This window comes from Mustelus asterias, chromosome 14 (genome assembly GCF_964213995.1).
Source record: "Mustelus asterias chromosome 14, sMusAst1.hap1.1, whole genome shotgun sequence".
Taxonomy (NCBI): domain Eukaryota; kingdom Metazoa; phylum Chordata; class Chondrichthyes; order Carcharhiniformes; family Triakidae; genus Mustelus; species Mustelus asterias.
In genome coordinates this window covers 67,658,983-67,672,757 of record NC_135814.1, presented here as the reverse complement: position 1 = coordinate 67,672,757, position 13,775 = coordinate 67,658,983, and the positions used below count along the sequence as shown (strand labels likewise).

The window sequence follows — 13,775 nt, the reverse complement described above, 5'->3', positions numbered from 1 at the left end:
TGATCATAGAATCATACAGTGCAGAAGAGGCCCTTTGGTCCATCAAGTCCACACCAGCATGTAAGAAACACCTGACCTCCCACCTAATCCCATTTACCAGCGCTTGGCCCTTAGCCTTGAATGTTATGATATGCCAAGTGCTCATCCAGGTACTTTTTAAAAGGATGTGAGGCAACCTCCCTCCACCATTCTCCCAGGCAACGCATTCCAGACTGTCACCACCCTTTGGGTAATGATTTTCCTCACATCTCACCCTAAACATTCTACCTCTCACCTTGAACCTATGTCCCCTCGTGACTGACATTTTAACTAAGGGGAACAGCTGCTCCTTATCCAATCTGTCCATGTCCCTCATAATCTTGTACATCTCGATCAGGCCATCCCTCAGTCTTCTCTGCTTCAATGAAAACAACCCAAGCCTCTCCAACCTCTCTTCATAACTTCAATGTTCCATCCCAGGCAGCATCCTGGTAAATCTCCTCTGAACCCCCTCCAGTGCAATCACTTCCTTCCTATAATTTTTAACATTGCAATTAAGCCTCTAGTTATCCAGATAAATGAAGGTGACTGTCTGGATTCAAAGTGATACAATGCAAGAAGATGAGATAATGTAATTTTGCTAATAACATTTTTGTTCCTATTACACAACAGGATCTTCAGAGAATAGCTTGAGTGAAGCAGAATGAACAATGTTGCCTCAGAGCACCACCATGTAAACACTATTATCAGAACTGGTCTGGTTTCCTGTGGGACTCAGTCCCATGGTGAATACAGGGATCATCATATGCAAACTGATTTGCCCAGAGTGGATAGCAATTTTGTCAAGCATGATGCACCAAATACTATTCACTATGCAGGTTCACCAGACTTAGGAGAAATTGAGGTCAAACTGCAGAATAGAATGAATTTTATGTGCCTCAATATGTGAGGAATTGGAGATCATTTTAACCTAATTCCTGGAAAACAAATAGAATCAGATAAATACTGATTTACACTCCACTGACTTCAATGGACAGTAAAATAAGACAGAATATAAAACCAACATTGCACCTGATCCCATTAATTTCCCTGTGGTTGGTTTTGGTTAAAATTGTCCACACAATGAGTTCGCATCAACTTTTATTCTGGAGTCAACATAGTTGGAAGCCAAAGTTATAGCACCACTCTATGTAGACTTAACTGCTGGTAGTATAGGGCTTCCAATCTATGCTAATTCTCATCATTCGTTCAGCTTCCTATCCATGATGAGAGTTCAAGATTTTTTTTCAGTCAGACGATAACGTATTAAAACTAAAGATTTTTACTGAGTTAAAATGAATAAGAGAAAACATAATAAGGGAATGTTTGCATGTCGTATAAATATATACAATGTTGGCCGTAACTTCCTCAGAGTGGCAATCAGCATCAGATTGCCACTCCATGCCCAATTACTTATGTGAAATTTCTTCTGCGCCTGTCTTACTCAACCTTCTGACTCAGGCCGGATGAGATCCAGGCAGTGCAGCAGTCCCCGTAAGTTAAGTTTAAATTTATTTATTAGTCTCATAAGTAGGCTTACATTAACTTTGTAATGAAGTTACTGTGAAAATCCCATAGTCGCCACACTCCAGCACCTGTTTGGGTATACTGAGGGAGAATTTAGCATGGTCAATGCACCTAACCAGCACATCTTTCAGACTGTGGGAGGAAACCGGAGCACCCGGAGGAAACCCACGGAGAAACAGGGAGAATGTGCAGACACCACACAGACAGTGACCCAAGCCGGGAATCAAACCCAAGTCCCTGGCACAATGAGGCAGCAGTGCTAACCGCTGTGACACCGTGCCACTATCGGGGGGGGAGGGGGCGGGGGGGGGGCAGAGGGAAGTCTGCTGGAAGGCTGATTGTGTCTTTACAATAGTTAGCTGGAAGTTAGAAGAAGTTTTAATTCTTCTAGCTTTTTCTAGGTAACTATTTGTGTAACACACAGCCAGAACCATCCGAAGTTTGGGATTTAAATTGCATTTTCAGATGGTTCCCAGTGCAGGGTAATTGTCATACAAACCTTTACCTTTGAACATCCGAGAAGGATTCCCAGCACATCATTGTGGTAACCCCAATAATCTGATGCGGGGCAGTCTGGAACTTATGGCCCAATATGAATGCAGTAAAAATCAACTGAGAAACAATGTCGTTGTTCCAAGATTTTCAATTTGAACTAATAAAGAACAAGAGTTATGAAAATACAATATAACCTTTATATAGATACTGTTCTTCTAATTGCAAAGTTAAATAAGGAATCACAAAAGAAAGCTAACCATGACAGTATAAAGAATAAATATAGTTCACAGATTGAAAATGCACCAGTAATTTATTAATAAAGCTAATACAGATGAACACGGTAAAACTTAAGAACACATTGAATAGTGACTGCATCATAATACAATAATTACTTACAGATGAAAAACATTTCCTACTATAATTGACTTCAACTTTCAAATGTTCAAGTAATTCATTTCTAAAACCATTACATTGAGCATAACAGATGGTTAGACAGAAATCGCAATTCATATCAGATGCTAGACAATAATGAAAGAGTCAACATCAAGGGCTATTTCTTCTCCCCGCCCCCCCCCCCCCCCACCACCCCCCCAAAACCCACTACCCCTCCCACACATACCACCCCCCCACACCCGCCACCCCCCCACACCCACCACCCCCCCCCCACACCCCCCACACCCCCCCCCCCACCCCCACACCCACAACTGATTGGGGCTAATTGTATTATAATATGAAGTCTCACAACACCAAGTTAAAGTCCAACTGGTTTATTTGGTATCATGAGCTTTCGGAGCGCTGCTCCTTCATCAGATGAGTGGTTTTGATTCTTTCGGGATAAGACTTTAATTTTGGAAGAAGGTGGAAGTTGTGATGTATCAGTACCTTTCAGGGAGCATACGTCAAGCTGCTGTCCATTACTATCTACTGTGAGTCAGGGTCTGATGTCAGTGACTCACCTGCTGAAGGAGCAGCGCCCCGAATGCTCGTGATACCAAATAAACCAGTTGTATTAAAATATGGCATACCTAGTCAGTAGCAATTTTTAATTGTTTTGCGGGGAAGAGTTACTTGACAGGTTCTGTCATTGAAAAGTTAAATAAAATGCTGAAAATGTTGACAAAGCAATATTTAAGTATCATACTTAAAATATTATACTTGTTGGCCTCTTCAGGCCATCACTTTAAAGATTGAAGTGCCTTTAAAGATATTTGGAGCTTTATCCTTGCAGAAGGGACTCATTTCATATTACTAGTAAGGAATGGCAATGGTTTATATGCTTACTTCAACCATACCCAATCATTCTGATCGGATGACCATTCTAAAATGTGATTAGCAGCAAAGTAGTGTGGAGCTAAATGTATTTTTAAATTAAATGTTATGCTTACACTACAATCTCCTTACAGAGAGAAACAAACTACATTACAGATTGCTATCACAGGCATGCAATACCACATGCATTTCAGGTAAAACTCAAGCGTGGCATTCACCCTGTTTCAAAAACACCCTGAAGGGTAGCGGGACCAATGTGCATCAGATAACAAAGGAAGGAGAAAAAATAAATAACTAGAAAAACTGAAAAGCATTTCACTATGCGGTTTGTGTGGTGCAATGAATGATTTTCCTCTGAACTTGGGAAGGGGAATGCAATGCCTCTAGGGAACTCAAATTTTCCGTTATTCCTTAATACATTCTCAGGAACATGCAGCTTTATTTAGCAATTTTGGGTCAGCTAGAGTGGCAATTAAGTAGCTATTGGAAAGAAATTGCAGCAATTGCTGTCCAACTAGCAAAATACCCAGTTAACTGGCATAAATAATGCAATTGTGAGGCGTGAAATTTCTGGGCAAAATGAAGGCACAGTACAGTAGTGTAAATCAAAAGTTAGTAATGATGATTGGCAGCTCAAAGTAAATGGTGCAAAGACATGGAGAAGTGTTCTCTATGGTGTAGTGAGGCAACTCATCAGTAAATAACCTTTGTCCTTATACTTAATGTGGGAATACTTACCCAGAGAAGCTGGACAAAAGTTCAATAAAACGTGTCTCATAAAAAAATGTCAGTGAATCATTAACCAAACTTCATACGTAAGTCTAGCAGGGAATGCTTTTTAGCTATTTTCAGATTGTATGGTAGGCTGTGATTGCTGGTACCTTCACCACACCTTTTAGTTCTAAAACACCCATAATTGAATGACCCGTGAATTAATCACATGAGGTTGCATGTCCAATTTTCGAACCTGTCTTTATTATTAAGTATTCAGGAACAGCCGGAAAGCAGACACCAGCTCTGCAAATAAGACATCAGCAGAGATGATCCAGCACCAACACAAGGGACAACTTAATGTGTGGGACTTGTAGCAGACTTTGCCTCTCCACAATTGGCTTGTTCAGCCATCAACAGATTTGCGGTCCTCATCTGACCTCATCAGAGTTCTGAGGCTATTTCCCATCATCGCTCACAATTGGAAGGATGCCAATTGTTCAAGAAGAGAAGAAAACACATTGAGCCCATATGCGATCGCTTCACTCTTTCCTCATCCTCATGTTCTTACTCTTCTTCAAAAAATCTTCTCCAGTATTTCAATGAGGCAATCTCTAGGAAGAACCCCAAGCTACCAGTTATTATACCAAGTCTTACCTTCCTTCTTCTCTGATCTCAGTTGTCCAAAAGGAACCTAGACCCTGCAAAGCCGGTAAACCTTTCCATTTAATGTACGCATCAAACAAGACATCATTGATCTTGGTTTATCAGCAATGAACCATTAACCTGCTGATTTTAGTTTGGAAGGACTCTGGCAACAGAAAGTTTCTGTCATTTTCACTGCATCTTGAGTGAAGGTTTGATTCCAGGATTTGACTGGCCTATTAATGTGTAACACCCTTACACAGCACTCACCAGTTAGGTTAAGATTGCATTGTCACCTGCAGTATGCGATCAATATTGATGCAGATTACAGACTGATTGGGCAGTAGTGTGGTGTCACTCTGCTTGCCAGTTGTTCTGTTCTTCTGTTTATCTCAAACAAACCAATTATATTGCAAAGATTGGTAAAATTATAGAATTTGAGTTTTTTATTTGACGACAAGATCAAATACAGACAATGGTAACTGAGTGGATAAGTTCACTGAACTGTAGGACAACTGTTGTGCTCTGTCTACAAAGAGCTGGCATTATACATCATATCCTGTCTCATGGTATATAGTAATGGACAACAGCTTGAGTCATGATCCCTTAAAGGTACTGGTACATCACAACTTCCAGCTTTTTCCAAAATTAAAGTCTTATCCCAAAAGAATCAAAACCATTTACATTACATCAAAAAAAGATGTTGCGTTTGAACACATAATATTCACAAAGCAATCAGTTTATATTCCTCGGAAATATAGGGCAGAATTTTATGCTCTCCCCAGACGGATTCTGAGGCAGTGGGGGGAGGGGGAGGTGGGGAGTATAGCATTGAATGGATGGAATTATGGGACTCCCTCTGGGATCCTGCCCATCCCAACCCAGATGTAATTTCATGGAGAAGGAGCAGGGCCTCAGGCAGGAAATCCACCCATTCACCTATTAATGCTCTAAAGTGGCCACCTGAGGGCCTTTTCTTGCCTAGCTTCAATTTTCAGGCCAGTGGAAGAAGGTGCGAGTAGGGTAGGAAACTGAAAAGGAAACAATTCTCCATCTTGGGCGGAAAGGTGAAGGGGGAGCCTCAAGGTCACTTCAGATTTGGGGAACCCTCTCCTCCCTGACCTGTGAGCTCTGACCATCCCTCCTTCTCTGGCCTATCCCTTGACACTGCGATTGCACCTCTCCTGACCCCCACTCAGGGCATCCCCTACCCTCCTGCCCCTCGGATTTAGCCTAAAAAAGGTCCCAGAACTTAATTCCAGGCAGAGCACTGCAGTACCTCTTCTGGCCACTGCAGCGCTGTGCCTGGATAGGTTGAAGAGCTCTCCAATGTGGGACTTCCTTCAAAGGCAGACAGAAGTCCCACACACTGTCAACATAGCTCAATTGTGAGTTAAATGGTGGTGCGCTCAGAGAGTCAGTGGGAATGCACCAACCAGTAACTGTTTCTAGCATCATGTTTAAAATTTGGCGTTCGCAAACTTTCTGTTCAGCTCCTCAAGTGTGGGAATTTTATGAGGGAATGGCTTTGCAGCTGCATTCAGATCCCCTGGGCCAAAACAGATGTGTACAGAACCATCTTTCTAGACAATCCATGTGTTGGAGTTGCACAAATCAGTGTGCTGCTGGACTTTTGGACCCTTTCCATCCTCTCCCCTTTCATCTTGTTCTAGATGTGAACGCTACACTTTCACAGCGGATTGGTAGCACCAGCATGTAGATGTAATACTGCTTCACCCTTCAAACCTCCAATCCCGTTGAACCTGTCTGGGTATAAGGATATTAATCCAGTTACTGAGGTGATCAGTTTGTCCTTGTGTTCTTTTGCTTTCATCATCGAACTGTTGCTGCTGTGATAGTAACCAGAGTTAGATCCCTGCATGCCAGTAGCCTGTGAGCAATGGACCCATGGTGTCTGCTGCATAAGTTATCTGGGATGACCAGGGGAAGTAGTTGTAGTGACAATTGAGTGCAATGGATTCCAAGGATGAAATCTCCAATCCATTGTATGCAATGAGTTTGGCAGTGATTGGTTGAGCCATCACTTGCCAGTTCTGTGGATATTTACATTTCAGTGTCCAAAGTGGAAGAATATTTGCACCTGCACCAGTATTGAGCTTTGCATGTAATGTGTGCTGATCCTGAACCAGTGGGCGGATAATCTGCAATGTGGCAAAGGCTTCTGTTGTACCACTGTGCCAAACAATCTTTGTTGTTCACTGCATTTAATGTCAGATTACTTTGTGTATCAATATAGTGCTCATCCTCATCATCTGACTGTATAGCTTGGTTTGTCATTTTGTGATCTTGTTGGGACAACGTTGGTTGTTTGGAATGTTGTACGTGTGTGGCCTCTGATTGCGATTCCCCATGATACCAAACTACATGTTCTGGCCTACACTTTCTGCATTGATCCTTCCAATGTCCTCTAGTGCTACATGCCTCACTAAAAGCAGGGAAATGTTTGGGTGAATGTGTGGTGCTGCACCATCTGCATTGCTTATGAGGGGCTTACCTGTATTGGCTATCGTGACAATGGCTGATTAACTACACATTGCCTGTTGTCTCTGACTACCCAGTAGTGTAAAACAAAAGAGAAAATGCTGGAAAATCTCAACAGGTCTGGCAGCATCCATAAGGAGAGAAAAGAGCTGACGTTTTGAGTCCAGATTACACTTTGTCAAAGCTAAAGATTTTCCAGCATTTTCTCTTTTGGTTTCACATTCCCGCATCTGAAATAATTTGCTTTTATCCAGTAGTGTGACTTTGTACTTGTGTTCATTTAGTAGTAACTGTAACCTTTGGGTTAGAATGCTCCTGGGGGTAGATGCTATTATGAGCTTGACTATTCTGTCAGGTAGTTCTGTTGTCGCAGTCAAGCTCCTTGTCTCTGCATCTACTTATAAAGGATCAAATGCTTCCATTGGCTGTATTCTTATGAATTCTCGGTGATATATTCTGAAACTGAGATTCACTCATAATTGATCTTCAGGTGTTGACATATTTTATTTGGATTTTTAAGGTCAACATCTATGGGGCTAGGGCCTGGGTAAGATTGTGGTCGGTGCAGACTCGATGGGCCAAATGGCCTCCTTCTGCACTGTAAAGATTCTATGATTCTACAGAGTTCTTCAGTCTATGGAGGACTTCTTTTTCTATATAAATTATAACCTAAGGAACTTGATTTCTTGTGGCTCCCTAACTTGCAGTACCTTCACTGGCCACAGCTTTTTGTTTGACTATGTTAGGGACCCAGACCAGAACCCCAAGGTTAATTATGAAGCCAGATGAGACCCTGGCAATTTTTCTATTTTGGCATAAACGTGAAGAGAGTATACTTCCTTCCAGGAATGATTCCACTGACAAAGTAGATATCCTTTATAGTAAAACAAACTACACAGTTTAAACATAACTCTAACAAATGAAGCAACTTAACCATTAACGATTAAACAATATTTAAAAATGAACAGGACACATCTTTCTAACAACACTTTTCAGTTCCAGATAAGCAACGTTCCTCTTACAGACTTAAATGCCACTTGCTATAATGAGTGTAGACTCTCAGAGGGACATAGAGTTCCAGAAATCTGCAAAATCTTTCTATCTTCAACCAGACTTCTACTACGAACTAACTGCTTTCTGAAAAAGCTGTTTCTCTCTGCTGCAGATCCATGACTGCATACAAACAACATAATTGCATGAATCTGTCAAATACTCTGATCAGAAATCCAAGGGGAACTTAAGTAAACAAAAGTCCATTAACTCTACTTAACACAACCACTTGCAAGGCTAAAATGAGTAATTATCCTGCTCTCTCAGCATCTGAGTTGCATTCCCACCAGTCTTACTGATTACATGCAGTTGAAAGTGTAAATATTTCCCTTAAACACAAGAAAACAATATGTAAATATTCACATCAATTGCACCACCATCAACTGTAGTGGGGACATTTTTGAGCTGCCTGCCAGGTTTCCCAGAAGCTCTACCCTGAAAGCTGTGGTTTATGGGTGAAAATGAACTCCCAGCTCAAAAAGATGAATTTAACAGTGAAAAAAAACTTTTTCAGCCTTTGCCAACTGTTGACAGCAGTTGCTGGATGGACTCTTTCCTGGCCATGTCTCCAGTCTTTAATCATCCTACCTCCCTGACCTCCTGATAAGATGGTCTGCAGCAGTTATGGATTCTGCTGTCTGTGGTGCTCTGCTGAGCGCTACATCCCCTGGAGTTGGCAATTAGTGGCTGCTTCTGCACAAAACCTCTCAGTAGACAGATCAGACTATTCACCTGATGCGCGATTGATTCACACGGGAGGCTAGAACGTACCCGGGAATTAAGGCTTTTATTCATTACAAATGGGAGCACACTACTCAACAATATTATCCCAGACTAAAGACTACTAGGAAGTAGCAGTGATCTTTATACTCCTATAAGAAGGCGGAGTCCTGGGCGGAGCTGAACGGAGTGTACCACATAAACAGTAATAACAGGTGGAACACCCAAACCCTAACCCCAACAGCAACGAGAGTAACATAGATACAAGTACCCATAGTGGTAACCATCTATGGTTCACCACATTCACCCCTCCTTTAAAAACAAAGACAGGTGGGGTAAAAAAAAACAATAAGAACTGTCCACATGTTCACAAGTTCAGCCGAACCGGAGGTCCGCACCGTCTCTGCGACCTCTGCAGTACCGGCGCCAGTGCTGGTTCTGGTGACCGTGGTGACGACCCTCTCTCCGAGGTGGTGTCCACAGACTCCTCCAGTTCCTCTCCCGACCGCCGACCTCGAGATGGCGACAATCGCCTGGATTCAGGCAAGCTGCACACGGGAGTAAGAGGATCAAGTTGAGGTCCCGATGCTGCCCGCGCCGTGTCAGGAGGGGAGAGAATGGGCAAAGGAACCCTAACCAGGGGTGCGGGAGTGACGGGGGTTTCCAGGTCCCCTGCAGGCGCCAGATCTCTGATAGAGACCGTGTCCTCTCGCCCGTCAGGATATGCCACATAGGCATATTGAGGGTTGGCGTGGAGGAGATGGACCTGTTCAACCAAAGGGTCGGACTTGCGGGCCCTGACATCAGGAGAACAGGTCCTGAGCACGTCAAACAAGACGGCAGTGAGGTCCCAGAGGAAGACTTCCTAGGGAAGACAAACATCCGCTCATGTAAGGTAGTGTTGGTTGCCGGAATAGGAGGAACCGGATCGAATGGAGCGCATCAGGAAGTACCTCTTGCCAACGGGTGACTGGAAGACCCCTAGACCGTAGCGCTAGTAAAACAGCCTTCCAGACTGTAGCGTTTTCTCTCTCGACCTGTCCGTTACCCCTGGGGTTGTAACTCGTAGTCCTACTTGAGGCAATTCCCTTAGAGAGCAGGTATTGTCTCAAGTCGTCGCTCATAAACGACGAACCCCTATCACTGTGGATATAACTGGGGTAACCAAACAGGGTGAAAAGACTCCGCAGGGCCTTGATGACCGTGGCAGAGGACATGTCAGAGCAGGGAATGGCAAAGGGGAATCGGGGGTATTCGTCAACAACATTGAGGAAATACACGTTCCGATCCGTCGAAGGGAGGGGCCCCTTGAAGTCGACACTCAGTCGTTCAAAAGGGCGAGTGGCTTTAATGAGGTGTGCCCTGTCAGGCCGGTAGAAGTGCGGCTTGCACTCTGCACATACCTGGCAGCTTCGAGTTATCGACCTGACATCCTCTATGGAGTAGGGCAGATTTCGAGCCTTTACAAAATGGAAAAACCGAGTGATCCCCGGATGGCAGAGATCATTGTGGAGGGCCTGTAACCGGTCCTCCTGCACACTGGCACATGTTCCATGCAACAGGGCATCTGAGGGCTCATTGAGCTTCCCCGGACGGGTCAGGGGAAAAGAGGTAGATTTTATGAGCGGACGGGCTTTGTCCGCGTAATTGGGGACCCACTGTGCATAGTACGAGAAGAAGCCTAAGCATCTTCTCAGTGCTTTGATGCTAGTGGGTAGGGGAGGTTCAAGGAGGGGACGCATACGGTCTGGATCGGGGCCGATGACCCCGTTCTCCACCACGTATCCGAGGATTGCTAGGCGGTGCTTGCTGAATACGCACTTCTCCTTGTTATAGGTCAGGTTCAGGAGAGCCGCAGTGCGTAAAAACTTCTGGAGGTTGGCGTTGTGGTCCTGCTGGTCATGGCGGCAGATAGTGACGTTGTCCAGGTACGGGAAGGTAGCCCGTAGCCCGTTTTGGTCCACCATTCGGTCCATCTCACGCTGGAAGACCGAGACCCCATTAGTGACACCGAAAGGGACTCTTAAAAAGTGGTAGAGACGGCCATCCGCCTCAAAGGCCGTGTATTTGCGGTCCTCTGGGCGAATGGGGAGCTGGTGGTAGGCTGACTTCAAGTCGATGGTGGAGAACACCCGGTACTGCGCAATCTGGTTGACCATGTCAGATATGCGCGGGAGAGGATACGCGTCCAGCTGCGGGAACCTATTAATGGTCTGACTATAGTCTATGACCATCCGGGGCTTGTCTCCAGTCTTGACCACCACGACTTGTGCTCTCCATGGGCTAGTGCTAGGTTGAATGACCCCTTCCCTGAGGAGCCGCTGAACCTCAGATCTAATAAAGATCCGATCCTCAGCTCTGTAACGCCTGCTTTTACTCGCGATGGGCTTGTAGCCTGACACGAGATTTTTGAATAGGGAAGGCGGGGTAATTTTGAGTGTTGAGAGGCTGCATGTGGAGTGCACTGGACAATTTGGAGGCTGCAGTTCTCCCACTGAAAGTGGAGGGAGTGGCCCATCGTACTGCAGGGTCACACTCCTCAGGTGGACCATAAAGTCTAGCCCCAGGAGTACCGGAGCGCAAAGGTGCGGTAGCACGAGGAGCCTGAAGTTCTCGTAGACTGTGCCCCGCACTGTTAGAGTTACCACACAGCTCCCGGGAACGTGGACAGATCGGGACCTCGACGCCATGGAGATTGTCTGCCTGACAGCTTGCAGTCAGCATCAGTGATCAGAAGACATCATTCAGCAACAAAACTGTTATAATTGGTGTAATTTTGCATTCAGAAGAAAAAGGATGCAGGCAAACTTATTGATATATCAAATGGTAGGAACATTTTACATTACAATGTAAAAGATTCGCTTGCTTAGGCCTGGAGGAAGGTCAAGTTATGGGCCCTCATTTGGTGTTGCACCAGGTCTTGGCGTCTAGCCAGTGCTGACTTACGCAACATAAGGTTTCTTCAATGCCATGGCAACAAGAAAACAATCTATGTCAAGAGGCGAACTTCTGCTGATCAGAAGGGACTAATAGAATAACTTTATTTAAGGTACCAGATTGTAATTCGATTTAGAATACTGTCATGATTAGATTGACATGCTGAATAATAAATGAAATCATAATAAGCTAATTATTGGGCTGAACTATTGATAACAAAAGTGTAAAATTAATTAACTTTTTGGCATGAAAAGCGGGATCTTCTGAGAAAGTTCTGTGGTACAGTTGTGCCATTAGACATATCTGAGGTCTTCCTTCGGCCCGAGTAACTGTTTTATCTATTGTGTGTCATGTTTGACTTTTCTATGTTTTAAAATAAATTTATTACACTTAATAAACTGAATCATTTTATCTTTGCGAAAGTCGCATGTAGAATTACGCTTTAGGTTTTCTGAAGAAATCCAGCCATCGAATCTAAATTCCTCACTACACACCATGCCATCCACATAGGTACAGAATACAAAAGTAACAATATAATGTTGGAATTGCATAAAACACTGGTGAGGCCACAACAGAAGTATTTTGTGCAATTCTGGTCACCATATTACAGGAAGGATGTAATTGCTCTGGAGAGAGCACAGAGGAGGTTTACAAGACTGTTGCCATGGCTCGGAAAATGTAGCTACGAGGACTGATTGGGTAGGTTGGAATTATTTTCCTTGGAACAAAGGCGGCTGAGGGGGTGACTTGATAAAGATGTACAAAATTTTGAGTGGAATAGTGTACAGGATAAAATTGTTTCGCTTGGTGGAGAATTCTGGAATCAGGACACAGATTCAAGATAAGTATCATAGGTGTAGAGGGTCATGAGGAAGAACTTTTTATGCAAAGGGTGGTGGGAGTCTGGAATTTTCTGCCTGAGTTGGTGGTGGAGGCAGAAATCATATGCTTTTTAAAAAAGGACTTGGATCTGCACCTTAAGTGCTGCAATCTATAGGTCGGGTGCAGGAAGGTGGGATTAGAAGGGGCATCTGGATGTCCTCAGCCTGGCAAGGACAAGATGGGCCAAATGGTCTCCTTCTGTGCTGTAACTTTTCTATGGTTCTATGGGACCTGAATTAATGGGGAACATTCATGATTGATGCTCTGAGGTATTTGGCTCTGCATCAATGTGGCAAAATCAAAATACTTGAGTATTGCGAACAGTTTAGTTCAGCTCCTTGCACAGACAGTACTTTAGATTGCTGAGGCAGGTTGACAAGACGAGAGCTCTAATACTGCGAGTGGCAGGCTGCTGCAGTTATGTAGAGAATATTGGCAGAAATTAAGGGCATTCTTCAAATTTCAGCAACCCTGTTGTTTCTTCAAGGAATAGGATCAGGTGCCAGTATTCTGGAGGGATAGACGTAGCTGAAAATCAGGCTATGGTTGACCCTAAGGTTTGGAGTTAGATACTCGGATAATGAAAAATGTTTCACTTATTGGCACCTGATTACAATTTTCTCATGCTTGTATTCTGAATACTATTCAAGTGTCATTTGGGTTATACATCACTGTTACATTGGTTGGAGATCAGTGGCCCCCAGAGAAGTGATGTAAAAGATTGAAAATGGTTATGGCAAGAGATCTGAGAGAAACCTGGAAAAAATATCAGGGCCTGCATTTCTGATATTACCAGCATTAGATTCTAAACTAAAAAGACTAAACTGTGATATCTGTTCTTTGCTTCAATTGATTTTATATGTGGAATAACATTACACATTACTCAGCCTGATAGAATGCGTCCCGCTGGCCAGATATATTCCTTTCTTGCTGCTGTTAGCCAGTCTCAATTGGACGATGTTGAGAAGCCTACATTTTCAACATGCCCTTAGAGAAGACACAGTAAGAAGTCTCACAAC

The 13,775-nt window shown here is 43.7% G+C and overlaps 1 long non-coding RNA gene across 1 annotated transcript in view; it reads right to left on the bottom strand.

The window, feature by feature from the left end:
• LOC144504064 (uncharacterized) overlaps nucleotides 1-4,770 on the bottom strand; it is a 45,071-nt gene extending 40,301 nt beyond the window's left edge. Inside the window, exon 1 of the long non-coding RNA XR_013499576.1 lies at nucleotides 4,678-4,770. This is a non-coding gene — a long non-coding RNA (uncharacterized LOC144504064). The remainder of the gene's footprint in view (nucleotides 1-4,677) is intronic.
• Between the last annotated feature and the right edge of the window lie 9,005 nt (nucleotides 4,771-13,775).